We start from the raw sequence: 26,873 nt of genomic DNA, 5'->3' as shown, positions 1-26,873 counted from the left end.
CCTGCTTCTCCCTCTGCCTGTGTCCCTGCCTCTCTTTCTGCGTCTCTCATGAATAAATAAATAAAATCTTAAAAAAATATATATGGATGAGTAGATAGATAATAGATGATAGATAGATGATAGATAGATAGATATAGATAGATAGATAGATAAAACCTTAATATACAGTCTTCTTTTTTTTATCACTGAATATAGTGGGCACTTTCCTCTGTGAACAAACATTATTTGAAAGTACAAATCTCAATGACAACATAATGTTCTATCTTATGTATGGTCTGCAGTTCACTTCTAATAGCCATCCTTCTACACCAAGCCCTGCCCACAATTCTACATTTCTAAACAACTCCATAAGTGGATTCTTGCAAGTGCAATCAAGGGTCAAGATATAAATATTTTAGGGATCATGTTACATATCATGAGATTGGCCTCCAGGAATGTTGTACTATTTTACTCCTCAATCAGTTTCTGAATGTATCAATGTTACCATAACTTAAGCAGCATAAAGTGTTATAATTTACTTGATCTCAATTCATCTTTTTTTATAACAATGTAATACCATGAAAATTGATATAACATCTGCTTGCATTGCCTTTTTAATATAGTCTGATAGTGACTTACCTGTCAGTTTCAGAGGATAAGTGATCCCAAAAAGAGCACTTTTCTGATAGAGCCATTGTCTGTCCATGTGTACTAACACATGCTGTCAGTAGCTATCAATAAATATCCCAAACTGAGAAACTGCAGAGTGAAATGTCGCAGAGACCAAAAGAAAATCCCGTGAGAACCAGAAGACAACAAATAAATCTGGCTTCTGGACGTACAGCAGATTCATTTATTAATTAATTCATTTTAGTTATATGCAGGGTGATAAATTTGAAATAATATACATAAAGGGCTCCATTGATTATGAACAGAACATTGGGTGCAGACAAGATTTTCTTAATGCATGAGAGGTTAAGAATGATCGTTTTTGATGTTAATTGGGAGAATTTTCTGTAGGGTAGGTGCAGCCTTGACAAATGAGTTCTCAGTTAATTTCAGGACATGGTAAGCGAGTGGTACACTCTTTAAGAATGAGTTTTCCTCTCATTTATCAATACTGTGCCCTATAATGTATATTTAAAATTGCTTTTGCTTATGGTTACTTTCTTTAAAAATTAAATTCAGAGTGAGGTCAAGTATACAACCACTTTGTTTTTCACTGGTAATTAGTTTACGAAAATAGTAAATGTATTTTTATGTCTCTCTGCATTGTCCTGAGAAACTCCTAATAATACAAAGCTCAACTCACATCACCTACTCAGTCTTCTCAGTGACTCCCAGGGTGAATTAGTCACATTTTCATCTCTGTTTCTATAACTCCTTGTGCCTGTCTCTATTATGTCAATCATTGTGTCACATTGAAATCAACTGACAAGACACTATGACCCTGAAACTGTGAGCCCCTGAAACCAGTGGGCATTGTTTTATTCATCCCTAGCATGCAGCACAGTGCTTATTGTCAATAACTTCTTGTGAAGTAAATGAATTGATGACCAAGTGCAATAGTAGCTGCAGAGCACAGACAAAATGTATCCATTTTGCTTAGCAATAATCCAAGCAAAAAGATGATGAGGATGTGAGCTAAAGTGATGATGGTGGGAAATAAGGAGTATGAGGCTCTTTCATCTTACCAATGGAAGTTTATCTTAAGAAAACATAGGAAAGTAAGAAAAACAAGTTTGTCAGGTCCACCCAATCAATACCCTTTGGCCAATGACCTACCCAATATCACTTTGTACTTTCTTCCTATACAAATAAAACTCTAACTTATTAGAGCAGTACTGTGTCCAGATTCTTTAAACTACATTTCTCTGCCTCCCTTGTAGATCAGGTCATCAGGCACCACTGTGCTGGACGATACACATAAGCAAAGATAGTTGGGTGCTGCTTTCAGGAAAGCTCTCCTACATTGACAGACGACTTTTGGTTCTGCGATCCTTCCCCCTTCTTCTTATTGGAATGCAGAAGTGATGGCTGAAGTTCTAGTACCTATCTTGTGAACCCAAGAACAAGTATCACAAAGATTGTCACACAGACCCTTGCATCGGTGTAGCTATCCCATAAGTGTGAGAGACTTTGTGAGATAAAATTGACAGAGCTGACAAATAAGCACAGGAACTTCCTAGAATCTGGAGGTCAAAAAAGTGTAGAGACAAAGAGAACACTGAGGTTTTGGGGTTTTAACATGAGGAGAAGTCAATTTCCACTTGCAAACAAAACTACGGAATCCAAAAAGAAGGGAGAGGAGAACTAGTTCAAAGAGAAAATTGATGAATTTTGATTTTATATACTGAGTTTGAGGAAATCCAGTTGCATATAACAAGCATAGGGTGAACAAATATGGTGGCCCAGCCTTGGGGTGGAGGGACTAGCTGGAGTAGTGAGAATGGATGGGTTTACCTAAAGATAAAATCTCTGGCATAAAAAAGGTGATAGAGGACAGAATCCCAAGCAAGTCCTTTAAGGCTAGAGAAAAGAAGTCATCAGAATTGGAAAGAAAACAAGAATAGTGCAGCAGAGTACAAATGAGGGAGTTTCTAAGAAGGTAGTCAATGATGCAAAGTGACAAAAGAGAAAGGACATTCACAAATTATCATTGGATACAGTGCTTAGATGGTCAGAGGTGTCTATGAAGAATGCAGCTTTGGGACTAAGGGGTAGGAAGAGCCAGAGATTCAAAAATCCAAGAAGTGTTGTCAATGAAAAGTGTTTTTTCAAGCATTTTGACTATGAAGGGAGGAAAGTAAATACCATGTGGCCAATATCTCAAGGAGCAGGCTACTCATTTCCCCACAGTAGATTAAAAACACAGTGTTTTCATTGGATAAAGAATATGAAAAAAAAGTTTAAAAAAATAATATAACATCTTAATATTTAATCATGTCCAATGTTTATGAAATCTCTACATTTAATATGTATTTTAGGGGTATCAAGTAAAGAAGATGGAAGTTATAGTTTGGGCCGGGAAAGTTTTTGGCAGTGAGTATGGTCTTGGAAGACAACAATCTTCCTGTGGAATCCCAAATCTAAAAAGAACTTTTAGAAACAGTAAACTGCTGTGTTGGAATTAAGAGATTGTGGGTTTCATGTTTTAATTCCACAACAATTTTATTATGACTTTTACATATGTTTGCACTTTTTCACCTACCTCTTCTTACTGGTGAAAATTAGATGCTTAAAATTGCCAAGATCAGCATTGCTTCATACTTGGCATCACCCTAGCAAGTGTTTTCCACTTCCCCTACTAGATCCTCACATTTTGCCCAACTCATACTTTGAGTCTGCCCAAGTAAGCTATGTAAATATGGCTCAAACCAGAATCTCACAGTGTGTTAATTCATCTAGCAAAATTTGACAGAGCATATATCTTTATGGGAGAAGGATTCAGAGAGTTCTCAAGGATCTATCCAGACTCTCATAGTTAGACTGGCTTCCAAATTTATGAGCATATAAAATCACCATCATCATCATCACTTTATACATCTATTAACAGCCATCAATTTTTTCTAGCATGAACTATGTGCCCCATATCTTACATACCTTATTTCATTTACTTATCCCAGCAACACTATCCCCATCACACAGATGATAAAGCTGATGGCTGAAGTTGGTTAGTGACTTACAGGGACCAAGAACCAGAAAGCAGAACAATAAAGGTTTGGACCCAGGTGTTTGACCTCAAGTTCAAACTTCTAGTAACTGGGATGTACTAACTTTTATAAAATAATAGTCACACTACAATTTATAAAGTATTTTTCAAAATACTTCACTCCTCAAAACACCCCAGTTAAAATGGGTGTAGTTATTTTCCATTATTCTTATTAATTTTACCCAAGGGAAACTGAGCCTTGAAAATGTGCCTTAGTCACTCAGCTTGTAATAGATTAAGCTAACATTCAAAGCCAAATATCCTCCTCCAGGTTCCAATCTTCTTGTCCTTTACATTAATTTACACTGGACCATAAAGCACATTCATAAAATGGAGCCTCGGCTATAGTGACCTGATATCCATATCATAACCATTTTGATTGTATGGGCATTTTTGTTTTGTTTGTTTTTGTTTTTGTTTGCTTGTTTGTTTTTAGTTGTTGATCAAAAACAAAATGAAACACAACAAAACACTTGTTCTCCAATGATTTCTAAAATCCAGTAATTCACATTAGAGATGGATCAACCAGATCGTTTGGAACAAGGCTCTGGGGTCAATCATTTTTAGAACCAAAAGCAGAGCAAACCATTTTTAGTTTACTATTTTGAGGTTCTGAAATGTTCAGTTGTGTTCGTTCCCTTTGGTCTGCAGCCAGGAACAGAGGCATAAGGGCTCAAATACCAAATGAAAGGGTGTTCTCACAGTGTTTCTGGCCAGGATCAGAGTAGAAATAACGGAAAGCTGTTCTTCTAAGATTTTCATACCAAACCTGCAAAAGCAAGATGGTTGAAAAGAAAAAAAAAAGTAATTATCAGAAGCAAATTCTTATTGCAAACTCTGTCCAACCTAACTATAAACTTTACCCTCCCATCTATCTCAAGGCCATGTATCCATGTGCATGAATCCTCTTCCACTTATGTGTCAATGAGTGGCTGACTCTTCTACAAAAATACCTCAACCAGAGATACACTTTACCACTTTGGCCTTTCGTTCCCAGGAGGGCATATTTGAAGCCAAATATTCCACTTAGACTAAAAGTGCAGACCAGACAAGTGACGTTGCCAAAAAATCTATATAATTATAATCAGTTTCCCAAAAGCTCTTAAATTCTTGGCCTTCTCCAAAGTAGATTTAAAACATCATTTTTTTCATTAGATAAAGACTATGACATTTTCCTATTTAATTAAGTCTAGTATTTACTAAATTCCTACATATAACATATATGGTTTTTTATTTATTTTTTTAGTGCACTCATGTAAAATGTCTACCAAAGTATTTTGACCATTGGATTAATTTAGCTGTAATCATAACTTGCATTTCTAATTTTATCCCATCCCTCTGGTTTCAAGGGTAAGGTATGATCTCACATAATATAACTGTCTTTCCTTTATTGGAAAACTTGTGAGCTTATGACTTCCTACTGTTTAGCTATTAATTTTACTTCTCAGTTGATGGTTCAACTTTTTTTTTAGTCCTTTATGTTCTGCCATCATTAACTCAGTCACTTGGAGTGAAAACTACAATAGTTAAATAGAATCGTTTCTAATATGAGTGTCCATTTAAACAAATAGTTCAGAAAAGGAACAGATATTCTTCAGGATTATGAGAAAGGCTGAGTCTTAATCAGATCAAAACATGCAGCAAATTCTCTGAAGGAGGCTCCAGAACATTAGAACATTAGAGATCAGAGAGGAGGGCAATCCCCAAAGTGTATTGTGTTAAAAGTCAATTAATAATTGCCACTTGAAAAGGAATTTGGTGGTTAAATAACCTGGAGAAATACTGTGTCCACGAGTTCAATGACTTCAGTGCTTTCAGAACTTTCCTTGTGACAAGGGTCCCAGTAACAGTCTGGAAGGGAGCATAATGCACAGCTGCCAAATGTGCCTGACAGGTGCAGTCTTTCCATAGAGCATCCAATGGGGCTACTGTTCCTTAGAACCCATTTGGGGAGCCCTAACCTAGAACAATCAAGGCCCACTGGAAGAAAAAAATGAACCCCTCTGATCATGCCACAGGTGCCTTAAGTATATCATCATATTTAATCTTTACAACAACTCTATACAATGGATAGGAAATGCAATCCTTATTTTACAAATGAGGACACTGTATCAGTAGTTACTGACCTCAGTTGGTTTTGAATAATACAGGGACCAAACTGTTACCCATTGAACTAGAATCTCAGCAGTGTGGCCCAGGTGTATATATGTGTATATAAAGCTCAACAGATGGTTTTGCTGTACAGCTGTGGTCAAGAACCACCGGAAGAAGCTAATTCCCCATGGCCACATATTTCTAAGTAAAAAGGCTGAGGTTTTTAATTCTATCTCCTGACTCCCAAATCCAGTCCTGTTGCTACTGTAACACACCTTCCATGAATGAGTCTCTGCTTCCAGGTGTCTCCAGGTAAAAATCTGGAAATTGTCAGAAGGTACACACTGGCTGGTTTGTGTCTTTCACCGACACAGTTCAAGATAGAACAGTAACCCCTAAGATAGCCAGGTAAACAACATGATTCTTTAGAAATAGAAGTCAATACATTAAATTACACATTGACTCCTTGCAGAACCACCAGGAGACATCTTATAAACATCATATTGTCAAATATGAATGCTTTCCTTTCCATTATCAAATGGATGTATTGTCCCATTTCTCTCAACTGTCATATATGGATTTTGAATGTTTGGTGACTTGTCCTTAAAAATCTAAATTAAACTATGTTCTCAATTATAAAATAAGCCCTTTCCTTTGGCCTCTCTAGCATCCATAAAAACTTTCGCTTTTCACATACAATGGCGAGTTTTCCAGATCTGCTTGCTGCTCTTTCATTCTGATTGTTAATGTTCCAGTTCAGCTTCCATTTCTATAACAAAACTGCCTGTAAAAAAAAAATTGTCAATGATTATTAACTCCTTTGCTGCTGCTTTCTCCAGTGACAGATGCAAAGGGACAGATCCCTAGTTTAAATACAAAGTTCATCAAATTAAAGTGCCTCAAACTAATGGATGGGAAAGGGAAAGATGTTTTCGTATTTTTTTTCTGTAGACATTTTCCACTTGACATTTATCTTTCTAGGCTTCTTATACTTTGTTGGCACCTCTGTTAATAAGAAAGTTCTGACAGGTCTTGAGCAGATAGCATGTCCCCCACTAAGACCACTCAACAGATTAATGCACTACATGGTTATTCCTTGAGCTTTGGAACAAAGCAAGGAAACACAAAAACCTTAAGAAAAAGTACCCTTTTGCTCTAAAATGAGCCCCTTTCTTGGCAAAAAGGAGTGGAGGAGAATTCAAAAAGATAATGGCTTTCCTATTGTATTTATAGGTCAAATGTCTATTTTAGGATATGTTGTGCATATTTTGGTAATATATAATTTTCACTCAGTTGAGCCTAATGGCTCTTTGAAAGCCATTAGGCAGTACTAAGTAAATACATTTTTTGGTATGTGTGCTGATTTGAAAAACATGTTGCTTTATTTATAATGCACTCCTTCACAGTAGAACCTACCCCTGCAGAAATGGCTCACAGGTTCGGGCAGTTTGCTGAGGGAAGGGAGTTGAAGCTTTGTGGATAAGGCTTTATGCTACATCTAGGCAAGTTCTGTTAGGAGCATTTGAAAATTGGGAGAATACACACTTTGGGGGCTATTCACACCACCTAAGAGTTGTAAGCAATTCCTAGGAGAAGGAGCTTCTGTTAGAGTCTAGAAGAGTTAAAATGTCTTTCTGGCATCAAATGTTAACTGCTTTATAAATTTAGGGGGACCTTATGCACAAATGGGGAATGCCAAAAGTGGAGGTACCACATTATGTGGTTTCTAATTAATAAAATTAGAATAAGTTTTTTTTTAAAATTAGAGATTATTTGTCAAATCAACTCATTCTATCAAAGAGGAACAGGAAGTCCAGATATCTAAAATGGCTTCCCTGCAATCCTAGAGCTACAGAGAAACAGAGCTAATGCTAATCCAGTTATCACTGCTTTTCTGATCTCTCCGGGCAGGCCTTCACCATGTACCAGAAGAAATCATAAATGCAGCTCATTTCAATAAAATTTCATTGGAGGTATTAAAAAAACAACAAAAGCATGGCCTAAATTTTAAGGAACCTATAATGTAATGATGCACATCTTTTAGACACTATGTCATTGAATGCCTAAGGTTGAGACCTAAACTCATTCATATCTATGTATTTCCTACCTCAGATGACAGCACCATCTCAGAGACAGAAGCTTCAGACCTGGGGTCACCCTGGACTCACTCTTCTTCCTCATGCTTCCATACTCACCCCCACATGCTGCCAATCCCCAACACCCCACCCCACCCCCACTGCTCTGTGCCCACTGCACTGACTTGGCTCAAACTCTTTCAGCCTGTCCCATAGACAGAACTGCAGTATTTCTGCCTTCTCATGTTCTGCTGCACAAAGCTTAAGCAACTTGGCCAGGAAAATACAACTTCCACCATCTCTGCTTGCCTCTCCAATGGCACTATTCTCTTTACTTCCAGCTTTCAGCCTTGGGTACCATAGCACTGTCCACTGGTACTTCCTTCCACACCTTCCCCCACTCATATGAGTTTCTCTCTCTCTGCCTTGTTTTTCCTGGCTCACCCACTCCAGTTCCTCCTACCTAAATAATCCCAACTCATGCACAAAGTCTTCATGTCCATACCACCACCATGTTTCCTGAGAAACCTCCCCTGTTACCATCTACCCATCCCCACCAATTAGGCTCCCCTCTCAATGCTCCTATGCAGCACTTCACCTTTCCTTCTCTGTGTGTGATCTTCGCCCTGGACTCCAGTTCTTCCAAGTTCAGAGTCACATCTTATTTATCCTATAAATGCCTAGCATGGGACCAAATGTCTAACGGGTACTCAGGATTTATTGGATAAGTGGAAGAATAAAGCACTCATATCCCAAATGATTGCCTTCCCAAAAATGGGACTATAGTGTGGATTCTCCTTCTAACGTAAGCAAAGGGAAGCAAACTTTCAATTTTGTTGTTTGGTTTCTGTTTTTAGAAATTGCAAGCATTAAGAAAAGAAATTGTAAGCAGGTAAATTTTTATTTAACACATAATATCAAAGGATATTAAACATTTTAAGTGCAATTCTTTGAATAATAGCATTATGGCCTCTCAGTCATCCTCTCCCAATTGAAAAGAGTGACAAAATCAAGGGTGGAGGTGGGGAAAGGGAACTGTCATATCCCGAGTATGTACTACTAGGACTGTAATCTTGGCTTTGCAGATGAAGAAATCTAGTCACATGGAGGTCAAATAACTTGCCTGCAATAACAGCATATTGAATTTAGAGATTATCCAGTCATCCAAGAATTCATGATGAATTTTTAAAATGGTTAGTACGTGTGAGATTCACAACCTGGCTTATCACATATTATATTGAAGTGAGTTTCATTATTTCAAATAGCTTGTGTTTGCTTTCTTTAGAGAAAAGAAACAAAGAGTCAAAATAAAGATATAAAAATCCTGCCTCTGAGCATTGCTCACCTCTGTAAAGTCTGTAGACCATGGCTTCTGGCTCAGGAAAGCCCCAGATAAATTCTATTTTCCCTTCTCCCTGAGCCAGCAGAACACAGCTTTGTACTCCTTCCATTAACTACCTGTTGTTTCTTTTGCCAACCCCGTCTCATGAAGGGCAATATGACATGGTAGAAAACTGTAAAAAAATTAATGGATAGAGTTGGTATAAAGAAAATACATTATTTTGATGGTTTTATTATTTTTTGTCCATTCCACATTTACGGGCTTTGTTGTTTATATGGGCATATCTCATCAATGGCTCTATTCAAAACAAATTACCTTAATGCTTTGATCATTGGGAAATTTAAATCAACACTCTATTTGCTTTTCCACAGGACAAACTATTTTCTAAAACATATACCTAGATGGCTGTTAGTATTCTTGTTCTTTTTTAGTTAAAAACATCTATCAGAAGGTTTGACAGAGAATCATATATAAATTCATCTCAGGATGCCTGGAGGGCTCAAGTCCATTAAGCATCTGCCCTTGGCTCAGGTCATGATTCCAGGGCCCCCTGCTCAGGGGGGAGCCTACTTCTCCCTCTCTCTCTGCCCCTCCCCCCGCTTGTGCTTGCTTTCTTCTTCTTCTTCTTCTTCTTCTTCTTCTTCTTCTTCTTCTTCTTCTTCTTCTCTCTCTCTCTCTCTCCCTCTCAAATAAATGAATAAAATCTTTAAAAAAAAAAAAGAGGGAACAGACAAAGAATGAGTTTCAAGTGAGACTGAAGAAGTTGATTTAGGATGAGTAAAACTTTAAAATCATTATATCCAAGGCATAAGATATAAAGTGTTCAATCATACTAACTAATGAATAATAGTATTTATTAGAACTTTCTGTTAATTGTGCCTCTCCATAATTAGAATCCAAATGATGGATCTTATGCTCAGGTAAACATAAAAAAATGGGAAAGTAGTTCAAAGAATCCATAAAACAAGACTTTGGGCAAACTGAGAAAAACACTACAGTGTGTGGGATACAGGAGAAAAAGCAGCTGGTTCTCTTTCATAGTCCAAAACTTTGCTCATGCTATTTCCCTTCAGAAGTTCTTGCTTTCTCTTTCAACAGCCAGTTTAAATACCATCTACTTTTAAAATACTCCCTTTAAAATATTCTTTAATTCCATCTAGCCAAGCCTCCTACCCTGCTGCTATAGTATTTTGTACATGCAAATATCACAGCTTTATTTCATTAACTCTTTATCTTAATCTACAATAGTAACTGCTTTTTTTTAATTTATTGAGCATTTACCGTGTGCCACACACATACATATTTTATATTGTTATAAGAAGTATAAGTACTATATTTGTATACATGAGATTTGTAAATGTCATATTATATTATTTAATTACCCCTCAAACCCTTTAGGGTAGGTCATCTGGTTGTTTCCATGGTATAGGTTAGAGATGAAGCCTCAAGTGTTCAAATAAATGTTGTGCTAATGATAGCTTTAGGGAGTCAACAGAGACTCCAAGGGTCTGCATGAAGAAAAAATAGACTTTGCCAAGGATGGTAGGTAGCCATCATGAAATTAAATGCATGAATTTGTTTGTTTATCAAGGAGGATCTTGGACCACATTTGGTCACAACCTACAGAGGTATTTGACTCAGTCATCCTCCTGCTTACTCATAAGAGGCTTACATAGTGCAAGCACCTTCCTGATGCCCAAAACAATCGAGACACATGCCTCAGGAGAACATTTCCCCAGTATCTACTATAATTTCTGTAACTTCCAAATCTGTAGCCAACCTTACTCGGTTTCTTGGATGTCTTGAAATCCCAACATAGTTCTTCCCTTTGAGGAGAAGATCTGATCAAATACACTTTGTTTTGATTTTGAATCTACAGTGTCTTATCAAGTATTCAACAGATACTATTTTAGCAGAAGTAGCAAAACATTCAGTGCAATGTCTACCAGTCATTAGCCATTTTCTCTATTGAAATTCTAAAACCATAAGTGGATTGTAAGTGTGTCGGAGGCAGGACCCAAAATTAGTATAGTCTTCATTTTCCATCTGAGCCCAGTTCCAAGACATGTGACATTTTGAAGGAACAATCGATAAAGTGATTGAGCTGTAACATTTTAAAGCAGCTTAATTATAAAACAATTTTTTTGCTTTTTATTAATATTACTAAGTTAGTTTGAAACAGTCAAGTTCAAATCCATCAGGATGCCTTTCCCTGGCAAATAATATAACCAATAATCACAGGTTTACACTTAAGTAACCTTAGAAAGAGCCATAAATCAGTTGAAGAAACATACTTGTTTATTCTGATACTTCCCTAATATCTTGAAAGGCATGCATCTCAGATTCCTTATTTCACCCTTAAAGTGAAAATGGCCCTGTTGCTTGTTTTCAATGAATTAATAGAGTGACTGCTTTATAATGAAACTTATTCTATTTCCCATTTGAAATCTATACTTGTGACTCCTGGGGCATGACCAGCAATTGGGGAAGGATGAAGAACTGATCACATAATTAGATCCAGGGAGAAAGGAGGACCTATTTTGACAAATATATGTAATATGTGTCAAAATCACAGATTTTGAAAAGAAAATAGTAAGCATTTTTCTTTTTTTTTTTTTTTTTTTTATTTTATGATAGTCACAGAGAGAGAGAGAGAGAGGCAGAGACACAGGCAGAGGGAGAAGCAGGCTCCATGCACCGGGAGCCCGACGTGGGATTCGATCCCGGGTCTCCAGGATCGCGCCCTGGGCCAAAGGCAGGCGCCAAACCGCTGCGCCACCCAGGGATCCCCAGTAAGCATTTTTCTTAATACAAACTACAAAAATGAAGTTTGATTGTATTTTTTTGGTTATAACAGATGACTCTACAACTCGGAGTAGGGGAGAAAGCTTGCGATTTTTATGTTCCTCAAAAGAAGGCTGGTTTCAAAAAACTAGGTGAGAAATCTTGACATAGAAGAGGACATCTTTACTTCCCTGTGGACTTCAGGATTGTGTAGCCTTCCATAATTTGGTTTGTAATCAAGTAATATACCCCCTTAGAGGTTAGATTCTAAAGGTAAAACTGGGGGTGCTTGTGGCTCAGTTGGTTAAAAGTCCAACTCTTGGTTTTGGCTCAGGGTGTGATCCCAGGGTTAGAAGGTCAAGCCCCACATTGGGCTCCTCGCTGCCCTAGATGTTCTCCCTCTGCCTGTGCCCACCCACCCCCAACACCACTTGTGGGTGCACTGTTTTTTTCTCTAAAATAAATAAGCAAATCTTTAAAAAAAAAAAAAAAAGAAATGTAAAACTGAATTTACCCTTGAAAACTCTTAAATCACCAGCAGCATAAAAGATGCATAGCTATATGATCATAGTAAACAATGTCATATTGTGTATGTCCTAGCATCACAATGCATACAGCGAGATGCTCGCACTGTAAGTGGAGTATTGGGGGGTTTACTGAGAGATACGGAGGGGCTTTCAGATCCAAACTCTCTCATCCAACACTTGTCACTCCCAGGAAAAAATAGAATCATTCAATGAAAGGCAGAAATGGCTACCCCAGGTAATTTTTTTCCTTTTTTTTTTTTTTTTTTTTTTCCTTACCAAGGGCCAACGGGCGAATTTGCTGAGGTTAATGAACATGGATGCAATTCTACTGTATACACAGCAGGGAAGGGGGCAGAAAGACTACTCAGCCCAAGCATGATCATTTATCTCACACTTTCTAAGACACTTAAATTCCCAATCAACTTTCTGAATTCTCTTTCAGTTGTATGACTATAAGACCCCCTTGTATGAAGGTGGTAAAGAAAATAATTAGTCTAAGAGATATTATACTTCTTAAAAGACTTCATTAAATCATTATATCTTTCCAATGCAAGCTCATTTTCCAATACATACACTGTATTTCATTTCCAATGAAATCCAATCAGTATGGGAAAAAGTAAGAAAATGAAAGTTGTCCCACATCAAGATAAATGTTAAGGACAGAACAATGGTCAGGAATTTAGTGGAGGTCAAGGATATCCACTGTATATATTATTTGGTGATTTTTTTTAAAGTAGGGATTTTGACTGGGCCAGCCAGCCCTATGCCAGTGTCACATAGCAAATGCTCAATAAATGGTTGTCAGAAGAAGATTTGATATATCAGAAGTTTTGTTCAAGAAAGTTTTAGACTTGGCTGCAAATTTAATGCAACAGTGCATTGACAATCTAGATGTGATTGTTGTCAAGGATTTCCATGACATTTCGGTTTCCAAACTCACCAATATTGATAGTTAAGTATCTCAAATAAGATTTTTTTCTTTTAAAATTATGCAAGTTGAACAAGAAGTACCATTACCCATTACACTATCATACATGAAAAGATAGAATTATTTGATATGACATATCCCTTTTCATCATGATGACCTCCCACCTTTATTATACTGTCATTCGTAGGTGACACCTGCTTAGCTTCCAACCAACAGTCCAGTGTGTGCCATGCAGCAGCAGATGGCTTGAGGCGTGACGTGTTAATGGCAGTGATTACTTTATGAATAGTGACAGCTGATCAGGGATATAATAAAACAATAGTAGCTGCCATCCTGAAAAAGGTGCTAAATAGGGGTGACATGCTTAGTGAGGGCTATCCCTCTCTCTTGAACCTCATTATCAATTCCAAAGGGACACCAGGCCAACCAGGCAATGGCAGGTTCAGACACAGAGGAAAGAATCCAACCAGCACAAAGATTGCCCTCCACTCTAATTGGAGGGGGAAGGGTGTACAGCTTCTAATGTGCAAGCCATTTGGGTACATATTAATGTCTCTGTCCAGATTTATTCCTCATTTGCCATCCTCTGAGTTTGTGGTCTGATACTCATCATTTTCAAGAGATCTGGTTCCTACCACGTTTCTTTCATGAATTGCCTCCTTGAGCTAGGGTAGAAATCCCCATGAGGGAGTATAAGGAAGTCAACCTTTGGGTCTAGTGAAGTTATATTTATGAGAACCAACAATATTCTGATCAAATTTCTCTTTGAGACAGAACGTAAAGACTGCTAACTCTGGGAAACGAACTAGGGGTGTTGGAAGGGGAGGAGGGCGGGGGGTGGGAGTGAATGGGTGACGGGCACTGGGGGTTATTCTGTATGTTAGTAAATTGAACACCAATAAAAAATAAAAAATAAAAAATCTAAAAAAAAAAAAAAACAAATTTCTCTTTGATTCACACCTTTAGGAAAAGATTATGTGAAGGGAATCACAGAGAGGTTTTTTTCTGGGAAGGACTGTTCATTTAATCCACAATCTGGACACTAGGGAACAGAGCAAATAAGGTGAGAGTCCTTCCTTATCGTCAAGGAGTATGAGAAAGACATACACATAAATAGTCAATTTGAATCCAGAGCAATGATCATCTGTGTTGAGTATAAGATTAGTTTGGGGTTTGGCCAAACATTGTCACTAATTTGAACATGCTGTGTGTGTGTGTATACACACACACACATACATACATACATACATACATACAACATATGTGTAGCATACATAAATACAAATTTATATAAAATTACCTAATGAAATAAACATTCAATATTCCAATGAGTTTATCCAATCCTAGTGGATTATCAGTTTGCCTTCTTAAAATATAGAGCTTTTTACTGAATCAAAGGAACCTGAGATCTTTCATTTTGTATCTGTTCTTTTGAGGCTTCTGGTAGGTTTTGCTATTGTTTTGTTACCCACACACAAAAATATAGAAGCAGGTAATAATCTAAAATAAAAAGCACTATATACAAGAAACTTTCTACTTCCTTGGACAAGAAGGTGAAAAGAAACATTGAAATAGATTTAAGGTATATATATCCTTCAGCATCTGAGCAGAAAATGGCTGTATCATCTCCATTTAAGTTCCACTGAGCTCATGACCCACAGACCTCAAAAGGCCAGCTCGTATCATGCTGCATTAACAGGCATCTCTTCTTACATGTGATCCACCACCAATAGTCTTTTTATAAGTCTCAGGACCAAAACGAAGTGAGACTATTACAGATTTCGTCCTGCCCATTACAGTATCTTCCCAGAGTGACTTTGCGGGAATTACTGTCTTATGTCTGCCCTGGAGACATCTGAGGATCCTGATATATTCCAGTGATTTTACTTAACCTAGTAATTAGTTTACACAGTTTTATGGAGATTTTACTGCTTTGGAGATGACAGTTTTTCTTCCCAAGATGAGTTTGGTTAGTCAGTCATTTCATTTCATGGTATACGAAGGATCTGATATATTGGTTAAAGATCTGGGATCCCTGGGTGGCGCAGCGGTTTGGCGCCTGCCTTTGGCCGGGGGCGCGATCCTGGAGATCCGGGATCGAATCCCACGTCGGGCTCCCGGTGCATGGAGCCTGCTTCTCCCTCTGCCTATGTTTCTGCCTCTCTCTCTCTCTCTCTCTCTCTGACTATCATAAATTTAAAGAAAAAAGAAAATTAAAGATCTTTATGTAAGAATAGAGAAAAAAATCATTTATTGAATGCAATTTTGTGTACATTCTCACTTTTTTGTTATATATATTTTTTAAATTTATTTATTTATTCATGAAAGACACAGGGAGAGAGAGAGAGGCAGAGTCACAGGCAGAGGGAGAAGCAAGCTCCATGCAGGGAGCCCCACGTGGGACTTGATCCCGGGTATCCAAGATCACACCCTGAGCTGAAGGCTGCGCTAAACCACTGAGCCATCCGGGGCTGTCCTTTTGTTATATTTTTAACCCATATCCTCTGTGGGATTGTTTTTTTTTTTTTTTTAAGATTTTATTTATTTATTCATGATAGCCACACAGAGAGAGACAGAGAGGCAGAGACACAGGCAGAGGGAGAAGCAGGCTCCATGCAGGGAGCCCGACGTGGGATTCGATCCCGGGTCTCCAGGATCGCGCCCCGGGCCAAAGGCAGGCGCCAAACCGCTGTGCCACCCAGGGATCCCTGTGGGATCGTTTATGAGGAAAAGGAAAGAGACACGTATGACTGACTCCTGGCAGGAGTGGGTGCCTGGGTGGCTCAGAGGTTGAGCATCTGCCTTCGGCTCAGATCCTGGGTTCAAGTCCCACATCGGGCTCCCCTCGTGAAGCCTGCTTCTCCTTCTTTTTTTTTAAATTTTTATTTATTTATGATAGTCACAGAGAGAGAGAGAGAGAGAGGCAGAGACATAGGCAGAGGGAGAAGCAGGCTCCATGCACCGGGAGCCTGATGTGGGATTCGATCCCAGGTCTCCAGGATCGCGCCCTTGGCCAAAGGCAGGCGCCAAACCGCTGCGCTACCCAGGGATCCCCCTGCTTCTCCTTCTGCCTATGTCTCTGTCTCTCTCTTTCTGTCTCTCATGAATAAATAAATACATAATTATTTTTAAAAAAGGAATGGCAGGAGTTGTAAATATAAAATGCAGAGAAATGATCTAGTAATTTCCAAGGCTTGGAAAATGTTACAAATGATGTATAACAAGTTAACAAAAACCCCACCATGGCCCTGTTAATTCAGTGAACAAATATTTAGTGAAATGTTCCTTCTGTGTTCCTGACACTCTCCGGGCACTGAGGCATAGCAATGAAAAAAAAAGTCCTTCCTGTCTCAAAAATGTACATTCTAGAGGAGGAAAGGGAAAACAAATGGATAAATGAAGGGAAGCAAATGATTACAAGAGAGAAGAAAGAATGAATGATGGAGAGACCAAAGAAAGTTTCAGGGGTGAAGGAAAATATAAGAAACCTGAATGAGATGAGGAAATAAGTCATGTAAAAATTGAAGAAGATTCCAAAAAGAGGGACTAGAGTGTGTAAAGGCATCGAGAGAGATTGGAATAGTTTTTTAGGCACGGGCTCACAGCATGAATGAATGAATGAATGAATGAATGCCTCAAGATCACCTTAGAACCAAGATTTCATTGATTCATTGGCATTAAAAACTAAGGAATGTTTCCAACCAAGAGGCAGGAAGCATGGAGCTTCTGCATCATTTCATCTATGTATATGAGTGTGTGTAAAATTTCTCAGGCCCAGCAATAAAAAGGCCACTTATAGAAACTCTTTTTGTTTTAAAAATTTCTAGGACCCAGATAGAATAATCTATGTACCCATTACTTCTCCAAGGATGACAGAGGTTGTACGGCCAGTTTGCAATGTCAGATTCAAATATAGATAAAATGTTTTGATATGGAATTTTAGGAAACAAGTACCTAATCATTTGCTTTTTTCCTTTTTTCAATTAACTTTTAACTTTAGGAGTAGAACATTTTCTTTTAAAAAAATCTACTATTAAAGAGAAAAGATTCTCACTGATTCTATTAACAATATTGATTTGTTCCCTAGATCCTTTGAGACAGAATTGCTCTGGATACATACCCTTTCAGAATTGATGGGATAGTCTTGTTTATGGCAAATATGTACCATTGTTTTATTGTTTTTTTTTTTTCATGAAAATGCTGTCATGATGCAGTGAGTATTCTGAAACATGATGATTTTCCCCTAATATGTTTTTGAGAGCTGGCCTCTTGTTACAAATAGTCTTAACTCATTCCTTTTGACTGTTTTAGAGTGCTCCCTTCCTATGTTTATGGACACTTAAATTTTTGCCGAGTCTCTACTTGCTTTTAATGAGTTTTACAATGGTTTTAATGAACATAACATGGTTTCTTGTCTACACAAGAAAACGTTTCCCTAATGTAGCTACTTTAACTCATCACTTTTTTTTTTCCACTAGACTTTCCATCTTCTTCCTTTCCCTCCTCCTCCACTAAGACAAGCATTAACATCACTGAAAGGATGCTTGTTCTAGGTCCTTGACACCAGTTCTGACTCTGGGGTCAAACTGACTTCACTTATTAAGGACCCCTCATTATCACCAAGCAAAGCAGTCCCAAGAACAGAGGTCACCATGCTTCAATCCTTGACTTCCACCCTGAGCTAAAGATGACCTCTCAGGAAAACATGTGGCAAAAAGTAGTTTTGCCCCATGAGCCAATAGAAAATTGGCCCTTGAGGTGAATTGTAAAGGGATTTTGTGAGCCATGGTCAGAACAGCGCGAGTTCTGACTAGGCATGGGATTCAGAGTTGTAATAGAAAACATTTATTTGGCTACAACTAAACACCCTAACACATGTTAGTGTTTGCTGCCAATATGCTTCCTAATTAAGAACAACATAAAATCATAGGAAATCCTGTATCTTGTCTTCATGCACTTTGCATATATCTCTAGCTCCCTGGCCTTATTTCTCAAGTGTAGTTACCACAAAGAAACAGGTTGATTCAAAAGTCCTGTTTTGCCAACCATGAACTGTGGTGTCATTAACAAGATTAATGTACATTCCAGAACTCAACACCAAGCATTTTCTCCTCCTTAAACAAATGCTGCTATTAAAAACTAATTTAAAAAGAAAAAAAAAAAAGACTTCTTAAGCATGCCCCAAATAAAAGACCGGCACCATTTCATTGGTAAGGTGTTGTTTGTAACTGATGGAAAGCTTCAAATAGTTAAAAAAAAAAAAAAAAAAAAAAAAAAAATGCCTTCTCTCGAGGACTGCCTGAACTGTTGGCCATGTTTGTGTATTTTATTATGTTGAACAGATTTCAAGATGAAGGACAGACTAGGATCTGGTTTTCCTCTTAGATCCTCCTCAAATTCATGTTAATTTCATCTGAAAATATTTAGAGATTTACCTGTGAGTATAAACCATCTCTCCCTTATTATATACATATAGGCATTAGGTGATTGCCACACAGGTAAAGATATACATAATATTTCTAATTAAGGCTAGAAGGGATATGAGTTATTCTCAGAAACACCCCTGATTTTACCAGATGAGTGCAGCTTTTTACTTTACCTAGCCAAACTAACTGCTTCCTCTCCCTACCATCAGGCAGAAATTAAAAACTAAGGAACAAACAAACAAACACTCTGGGCACATGGTACACGACTCTGACATGACCCAACCCAAATAAAACCTGGGCCTGAAAAGTTCACTTTGCCCATTTTTCAGAGGGCTTTTTAATGATTTTCAGGATTATTACTTTTTTTCCCCCCCAAATGAAACGCACACGCTGTCTCACTCTCCTCTTTCCTGAAAGTTGGTGGAGCATTTCTCTTCGACTTCTCTCCCCCCTCCCAGATCTATTTATTGCTTGTTGTTCTTGGCCCTTAGTCTCTTTTCCATTTTTTCATGATTAGTTCTTTATGATGGTGTGTTTCCTTTTCTTCTCCCCGCCGTGGCGGCCGTCCCAGTTGGTCTCTCTGGGGCCCCCAAACTTCCCTTTGCTAATGAAACAAGAGCTGCCTCCCACCGTGGCTTTTGCCATCCAGCTGTTTCCTTTTTAAAAATATAAACTTACCTTTACTCAGTGAAGTTCCTGGGCAAACCTGACTCCTTTCACAGAAGAGTAGACAAACACACGAGGGACTAAAAAATGTTTGAAGAGCAAAGCGCCTCTGAGAAAGTTGGAAGTAGGCACAAGGAAGGCAAACAGAAACTAAGTTCATTTTCTGAAACATTTTGGGTGGGGGGGTAATAAAAAAACAAAACACAACAACACAACAAAAAAGGTTTTCCTTAATGTTTTAATCCTTGGGCGGCTCCTGAGGGCGAGGTGGTCTTGAAGTGAGGTGGTCCTGGAAGTCTACCCACAACACCTTTATGCCATCTTCAACCTCCTGCCATGCCTGCCTCACAACTTCTGGCCTCTGAGAAAGGACCCAGGCTAACACCACAAAACTGGATTGTAGGTGATTAGGTGGTGAAAGGTGCCAACCTGAGGTGTAGCCTGCCAACTCAATTTACTGTAATGTTTTGACCGTGCAAGTAGGCTTAATCCCTCTTCGTTCTCCAGCTTGCCCTTGACATCATGGAAATTACCCGCAGTTAATGTCATCAGATGAACCCTGCTAACTATTTCAGAGAATGTTCCCTGAACAAAACAAGCTGTTTACTTCATAAGCTTTTGGATTCCCCCCACCCCAAATATTTCAAGAAAAATGAATGAGCCCACGGGTATCCTCTTTCAATAAAAGAGTGGCTGATTCTTTTTCTGTATTATAACTGATAAGACTTCATGTGACTGGAAATATATATTCTACCCAAGCATCAGTTGAGTGTATTGTATGAAAGACCTAACTGATTAGATAAAGAGGTTTATTTAATAGCTCAAACAGCACTGAGAGTTTTTTTTTTTTTAAGAAATTCTCTTTTAAATCTGAGAAACCCTCCCTTCTCTAAAAATTGGTTTCTGATATAAAATTTCCAGTGGAATCATTTTTCCCCAGAAATAGAAAAGAAACAAAAACATTTAAAAAAAGGAAACAGAAAAAGGATTTGTCATCACAAGAAAAAAAATATTTTGTGACTGTGCTCATGGATATTAATTGAATTTATCCTGGTGATCTCTGGTAATATATGCAAATATCAAGTTGTTACATTGTACACCTGGAACTGATACATGTTATGCGTCAATTATATCGCAAGTTTTTAAGTATGTGTCAAGTGATGTAATCTCATCTGAAAATAATTTTCAGTGAGACAAAAACCAACATCTCCGTTTGGAAAGAAATGGGACTGCAATAAGCTGGCACAGGATGAGCTTTTTACCAATCACACTTGAACTTCACAGTAATCCCATAAGATAGGAAGATAGAAAGTTAGGGTCTCCGAAGACAAGCCTCACAATTTTCCAAGATAAACATTTGCTTGGAACCACGCTGAAATCAGAATATGTATTCTGGATACTGGCACCATGGAGATTCTGCTGTCTTAGAAGGAAGAGAGCATGGACTACCTGGGTGACTCAGTGGTTGAGCATCTGCCTCCATCTCAGGGCGTGATCCCAGGGTCCTGGATTTGAGTCCTGCATCAGACTTCCCCATAAGGAAACTGCTTCTCCCTCTGCCTGTGTCTCTGCCTCTCTCTGTGTGTCTCTCATGAATAAATAAATAAAATCTTAAAAAAAGAGAAGAAGAAGGAAGAGAGCCTGAGGGGGGAGAAGACAGATATTGGCTATCATTTATTCTCCAATCAACTCTAGTAAAAATAATTCCAGAATCTCTCCATTAAGAAAGATCCACAGCCATTTCCATATTTGTGGTTTCACACTGAGGGTTTAGGAACATAAGTGCAGTCCTGTAGACATGAGTCCTACCAGGGAAAAAAGGCAGGGAGACTAAGGGCCCAAAGCATAAGATTGGCTTGGTTGTGATATCAATACCTGCCCATGATGCCAACCAATGTCTCAACTCCAAGTTCTTCCTGACCCTGGTTTCCATTGCCTACCTGGCCCTTCCATACCCCCTTTGCTGGCTGTTTGCAGACACCTGAAGATCAGACTCACAACATACTCAGTCACAACCATTAGGCTCTGAGACACTGACCTTGAGAGAGGTCCTGACGTCTGGATTCTGTTTGTCCCTCTGGCCCTGAGAGAAATACTAGCCTGAGGTTCATTTTGGCTCTACCTGCCCACAAGTCCTCCCAACCGCACCATCCGCCCAGGAGCCAGGCAAGATATGGAGCCCAGGGCTTATAAACTCACAGTGGCTGTGGCCAAAGTTTAAGCTCTGAGAAATCAAGCAGATTAAAAAAAGCTATTCCAGGGACCTGCTGACGTCTCAATTTCCACACCAAATTTTGACCACTGTAAATCCAACATAGCAAAGTATAGGAAAATCCTCAAGCTTTGTCTTGTATCCCTCCTCCAAGAAATTTATCAGGGGGAAGAATTTAATAGATACTTCTCAACCATCTCTGTATTTATCAAATGAAAATGCTTAATTCTCTGTTTTTATTTGAACATGATCTTAAAAGTATGAATGTGCCATTTAAAGCTGATCTCCCTAAAATTTAAGAAAAAAAATGTAACACTACTTCTGATTGTTGCCAGATCTTACTGCTTTACTGGAAACAACAGAGGACTTGATATGTGAACAGAGATGGATTTAGCATTGGAAATAATGAACCTTGAGCTTTAAGATTTCTTTGTGCACATGGATCCCTTCCGAGGCCCTGGGAAGAGTGCTGACAATTTTGTTTTTACTACATTTTTATTAAAGAAAGCCCTCAAAACTGTATACTATTCAGATCCACAAAACCTGGTTCCACCTAGTAAGTAAATTCTGTATTTATGCCAAGGGAAGGTCAAGTGATGTTCCAGTATGCTGTGCGGGCCAAATCTCTGCAGTAGTTTAATTAGAGGAAAGTGCCAGAAGAATTGTCTTGTATACCACATGGAGATTTAGGCAGGCTAAAAATCAAAATATCTTCTGCATGCCCATTGGTGCAATATGAATGCCATGAGTGGGAATGTAATGTCAGCAAACCTTTATCCATCACATTCAATCAATGTTGTTAATTTGAATGTGGTATTCATCATTTTGCTTGAATGCAATCTGTAAATTTGTTACAGATTTAGTTGTTTCAAAGTCATAAACTTAGGAGTGTCCCTGCTTTCAAGTTTGATATACCTAAGAAATATTAGAATATGAAATTACTTGAATTTCAGAGAAAGGAAGGCAACGGATGAGGAGCTCAGTCCAGAACTCCTGTGATAATAACTCTAGCATTCCCAAGCCACTTGTACTTTTCCCATTTCAGTATTGTTGCTTCAATGTTACAGAATGAGGCCTTTTCTAAGCAGGAGCATGTACTTATTCAAAAAAGATTCCAGATTGTTTTATGTGCAGGGCACTACACTCAAATCTGAGAGGTGATTATTTGCTATGGCTTCCAAGAAGGATAGGGGTGAGGACATAGCATTCTCAATGAAAAAAATACACCTAAGTAAAAATAATCTCATTTCCGTGATTGTTACAAATGTTTATAGCATTCCAGGCAATATGCGAAAGCTGGGGAAAAATATGCATTTCTTTAAGATTAAAATAACTTTTGGAATTTTTTTTTCTTACATAAGTGCCAGAAAACGTTTCATCTTCTCTATTCCAGTGGGCATGCTCTTTAACCAACTCTCTCTGCAGTTTAACCTCAGAGAGACTCTAGGGAAGCCAACTGATTTTTAATATTGGGCTAAGCAAAACATAATTAGGAAGGCAAATTTCTTGGGGGGAGAATCATACATGGAATATCCCCAAGCCAATTGATGTGATTTTACTACATCTACTGTTGGAGTTCTTCACTCTATTTCTCTCCTTCACGGGTAATCATGAATTGCTTGTAATTAAATAATCCCAGGTAACTAGCAGCAGGAATGTCCTCCCAAGAGTTGCTTCTCAAGTCTCTGTAATAAGCCCAGATTTTTATATACACCACTATTTTTTGATCCTCAGTGTTCTTTCCCTTTTTCATCTGCTTCAAACTTGAGAAGATCTAAGAGCTCTTTCTCTTTGATCTGGGAGAAGGAAAGATTCTGTTTTATATCTGTAACTACATCTGGGCTTAACAGCTGATTTCTGGTTCCTTGACCACTTCATCCCCATCCCTCAAGGAATGAGCCCAGGAACGAAAGCTAGTTTTGGCTATGATAGATCCATGGAATATTATGGCTAGCAGAGCCTGGGAGGTAATCTTGCCCAACCTGGCTCAAAGAGGTTGCATAAGATTGGACGCATTCGTTTGTCTACTTAGAGAGAGACCTTGACAGGCCCTCAGTAGATTAATGTTTACTTCTGTATTTGATTTGCCAAATAATTATCAAATCCCTTTTTCACATAAAGCATTAAACCAACAACTTTGTCATTCCAAGGAAATATACTTCTTATTCATATTCTGTTTGTTTATGAAAGAACACTAATCTTCCAAAAGATACAATCCTTGACTCTCACCTGTTCAGTAAGAAGATAGCTATAAAAAAGGAAAATCACCTTGCACTAAAATGCCCTTAGAAGAAGAATCCCGCCCCCACTAAAGAAAAGGACACCTGTATGGCTCAGCGATTGAGCTCTGCTTTTGGTTCAGAGCATGAACCTAAGGTCCTGGGATCGAGTGCCATATCGGACTCCCTGAAGGGAGCCTGCTTTTCCCTCTGCCTGTGTCTCTGCCTCTCTGTGTGTGTCTTTCATGAATAAATAACTAAAATCTTTTTAAAACAAAAAAAGAAGAAGTAACCTCTGTTTAGATTAAGTCAAATCTTTTACCCTCCCGTAAATCAAGTTTCTACTTGCAATTATTCACCATCGACTACCTGATTTACCTGGGGTTAAAACTCAAAGATGCCGAACTGAACAGATCTTAGGTTTGCTATACAAAATGAAAGAAACAGCCACTGAGAGCTGGTTATATACCACTCAATTGTACCCTTTGATTTACTTTTCTGGCATGTTTTTATCTCCCTAATCTCTGTCCCACCACTGTGGTCCCATATCTAGAAACATGAGCACAGCAAAGTCTCCAGAGATCACCATAAATAAAAGAAGGGAAAGGGTTTAAAAAAAAAACAAAACAAAACAGAGGAGTACAAGTTACAGTTCTAGGATATCTGAATGTAAATTAAAATGTAAATAAGAGTCCCTCATTATTCCTTTCTTAAGGATACCAGTCCACTTAAAATGTAGATTTAGATATAGATGGTGTGCCTGTGTGTTGTGCCTTATTCTGAGAAGGTCAAAGTGCTTTTATATATGAATTTAAAACCTTGCAATGCCAGGGCAGCAGAAAATAGTATAGGAGGTAGGACAGAGAAGCACCAACAAGCAGAGTCAGGAAGAGAACTAGATTCAGATCTGTCTCAACCACTTAGTAGCTACATGATCTGGGGCAAAACCCTCTGGTTATCTGCTTCTCAGAGCACGGTTATCAAAACTAAATGACATGACAAGTAAAGCATTGTGTTTGGTACAGAATAGCTACACAATAAATGGTTGATGGATTATTAATATTATTGCTGCATAGAGGGAGGGGACGTGAGGTGTAAGAGTTTAGCTAATTTACAGTCATCCAGGCCCTGTTTGCACCACATCAGAATAAATGTTTGTGAGGTGCAACAGATGGTCAAGTGATAGGCTCCTTTCTCTGCATACTGTGCAACTATTATAATCTTTCTGAACAGATTCTTTTTGAGAACTATTATCATCTCCCCAAGCCTGCCTTCCTCTTGCACATGCTCCTAAACACACACACACACACACACACACACACACACACACACACCTTTTACCATTTCATTGCCTGGTTGCTTTAGCTTCCTGGAGAGACCATCGCCGAGCTAAATATAGCTCCAGCCTTCCCAAGGAGCAAGCCTTTAAAGGAGCTAAATTGCCTTGCTTTTTACTCCCTATCCAAACTTGATCCGAAGCTTAATAAAAAAGAAAGACGGAGGGCCTCCTTCGATAGAATGTTTAGCAATTGACACGTTGTCCACTGCTTGAGAGGTTTTGTATACTGGTACTTAAGCCTTGTTTCAGTTACAACCCCTGTAGGGAAATTTGAGTCCTGTACACGAGTTCTTCATTTATTTCTGAGCCAAGATAATTCTAGGATTACCACTTAGAAAATTGGGAGAACAGACTTCTGCATAGTTACCAGGCAGACGGTATTGAAAAAAGAAGCATGTAGACTACCTTTTTGGTGACAAGGTTAGGGATGGGTATTGTGGTTAAATCCCATTAGCAACAATCTTACACTCATTAAGTGAACCCTGGATGGGAATAGAGAAACCTCCTCCTCCCCACCCCCTCCTCCTTTCCTGTCCTTGTCCTATAGGCGGGCCCCTTCAACACAAGGGATTCCTTGCCTGAGAACTGCCTCTCTGGAGTAGATCACAAGAGTGCTCCCATGCCAAGTAGCTCCAAAGCCAGAATGCACTGCTACGGACACATGGCATTCTCCAAAAACCTACAAACATGCCCAATTCATAAGCTCGCTCTCGCTCTCTCTCTTTCTCTATCTCTCTTTCTCTTTCTCACTCTCTCTTATTTCTTGGATGACCTTTATGGCTTGGAAAGTATTCCTTTGTGTTAAGGCAAACACAAACTATTCTGCAAGCATCGTTGAAGAATTTTAAGATTCTATTAATCTGATGTCTTAATTGTTATTGAGAAGAGGAAACAGGACTGCCTTTGTTCCCCAAATGACCACAGCCTTCTAAAAAGTAGCCCACGATGTTGGAGTTTGCATCTCAAATTGCAGCTCAGCGCACAGTAGAACTGTAGTGTAACTCATTCCCAGACATTAAAAGGGGCAGAGAAAGAGCATCAAGTTGGGTAAACCCCAAGCAAGCCTTGTCCACAGTGAAGGAGTTTTCCTACCATGCCTCGGCTCATCCTGAAGACGGTGGTAAAATATTGGTTAACAGATGTGTATTTCAAGACCAGAGGAGCCACGTGGGTTAACAAGCAGGGGGAACCACACACATGCACACAGTGCTGAACACCACGCAATCAAAACAGAAAGAGAAATCCTGCAACAACGAGAAAGCAAAAACAGTCAGTGTGATTCAAAGATAGGAAAATTCTGTGCACTTACTATTTAGGAGGCGTTGAGAATCCAGTCACAGGAAAAGAAGGAAGCTGCTTCCTTAGCTGCTGTCCCCTAAGCGTTGCCTTCTATCAGGAGAGAGTAAATCAGGTATAGAAATATCTATGACACATGCTGAATAGAATCAAGAGGGGGAGAACACATCCAGCTTGGCTGAAAGAGAGAGGCATACGGAATTTAAAAATAGATCCATGGAGGGGGTGACATGTGGGTTGGACCTTAAGAACCTGGCAAAATTTGAACTTGAGA

The 26,873-nt window shown here is 38.6% G+C and overlaps 2 long non-coding RNA genes across 2 annotated transcripts in view; one reads left to right on the top strand and one right to left on the bottom strand.

Annotated features, from left to right (window-relative positions):
- Positions 1-26,873, top strand: part of LOC140617226 (uncharacterized) — a 202,949-nt gene that overhangs the window by 143,379 nt on the left and 32,697 nt on the right. The gene's annotated exons all lie outside the window — the stretch shown is intronic.
- LOC140610168 (uncharacterized) lies at positions 929-26,768 on the bottom strand. Its single transcript, XR_012011939.1, has 4 exons — positions 26,613-26,768; positions 9,206-9,906; positions 6,483-6,569; positions 929-4,460 (listed from the first exon to the last, which is right to left on the bottom strand). It is a non-coding gene; the product is annotated as an uncharacterized lncRNA (long non-coding RNA).

The sequence above is a fragment of the Canis lupus genome, chromosome 2, assembly GCF_048164855.1.
Source record: "Canis lupus baileyi chromosome 2, mCanLup2.hap1, whole genome shotgun sequence".
NCBI lineage: Eukaryota > Metazoa > Chordata > Mammalia > Carnivora > Canidae > Canis > Canis lupus.
Note: the sequence above shows the minus strand (reverse complement) of the source record. Positions and strands in the feature narration are given on the sequence as shown.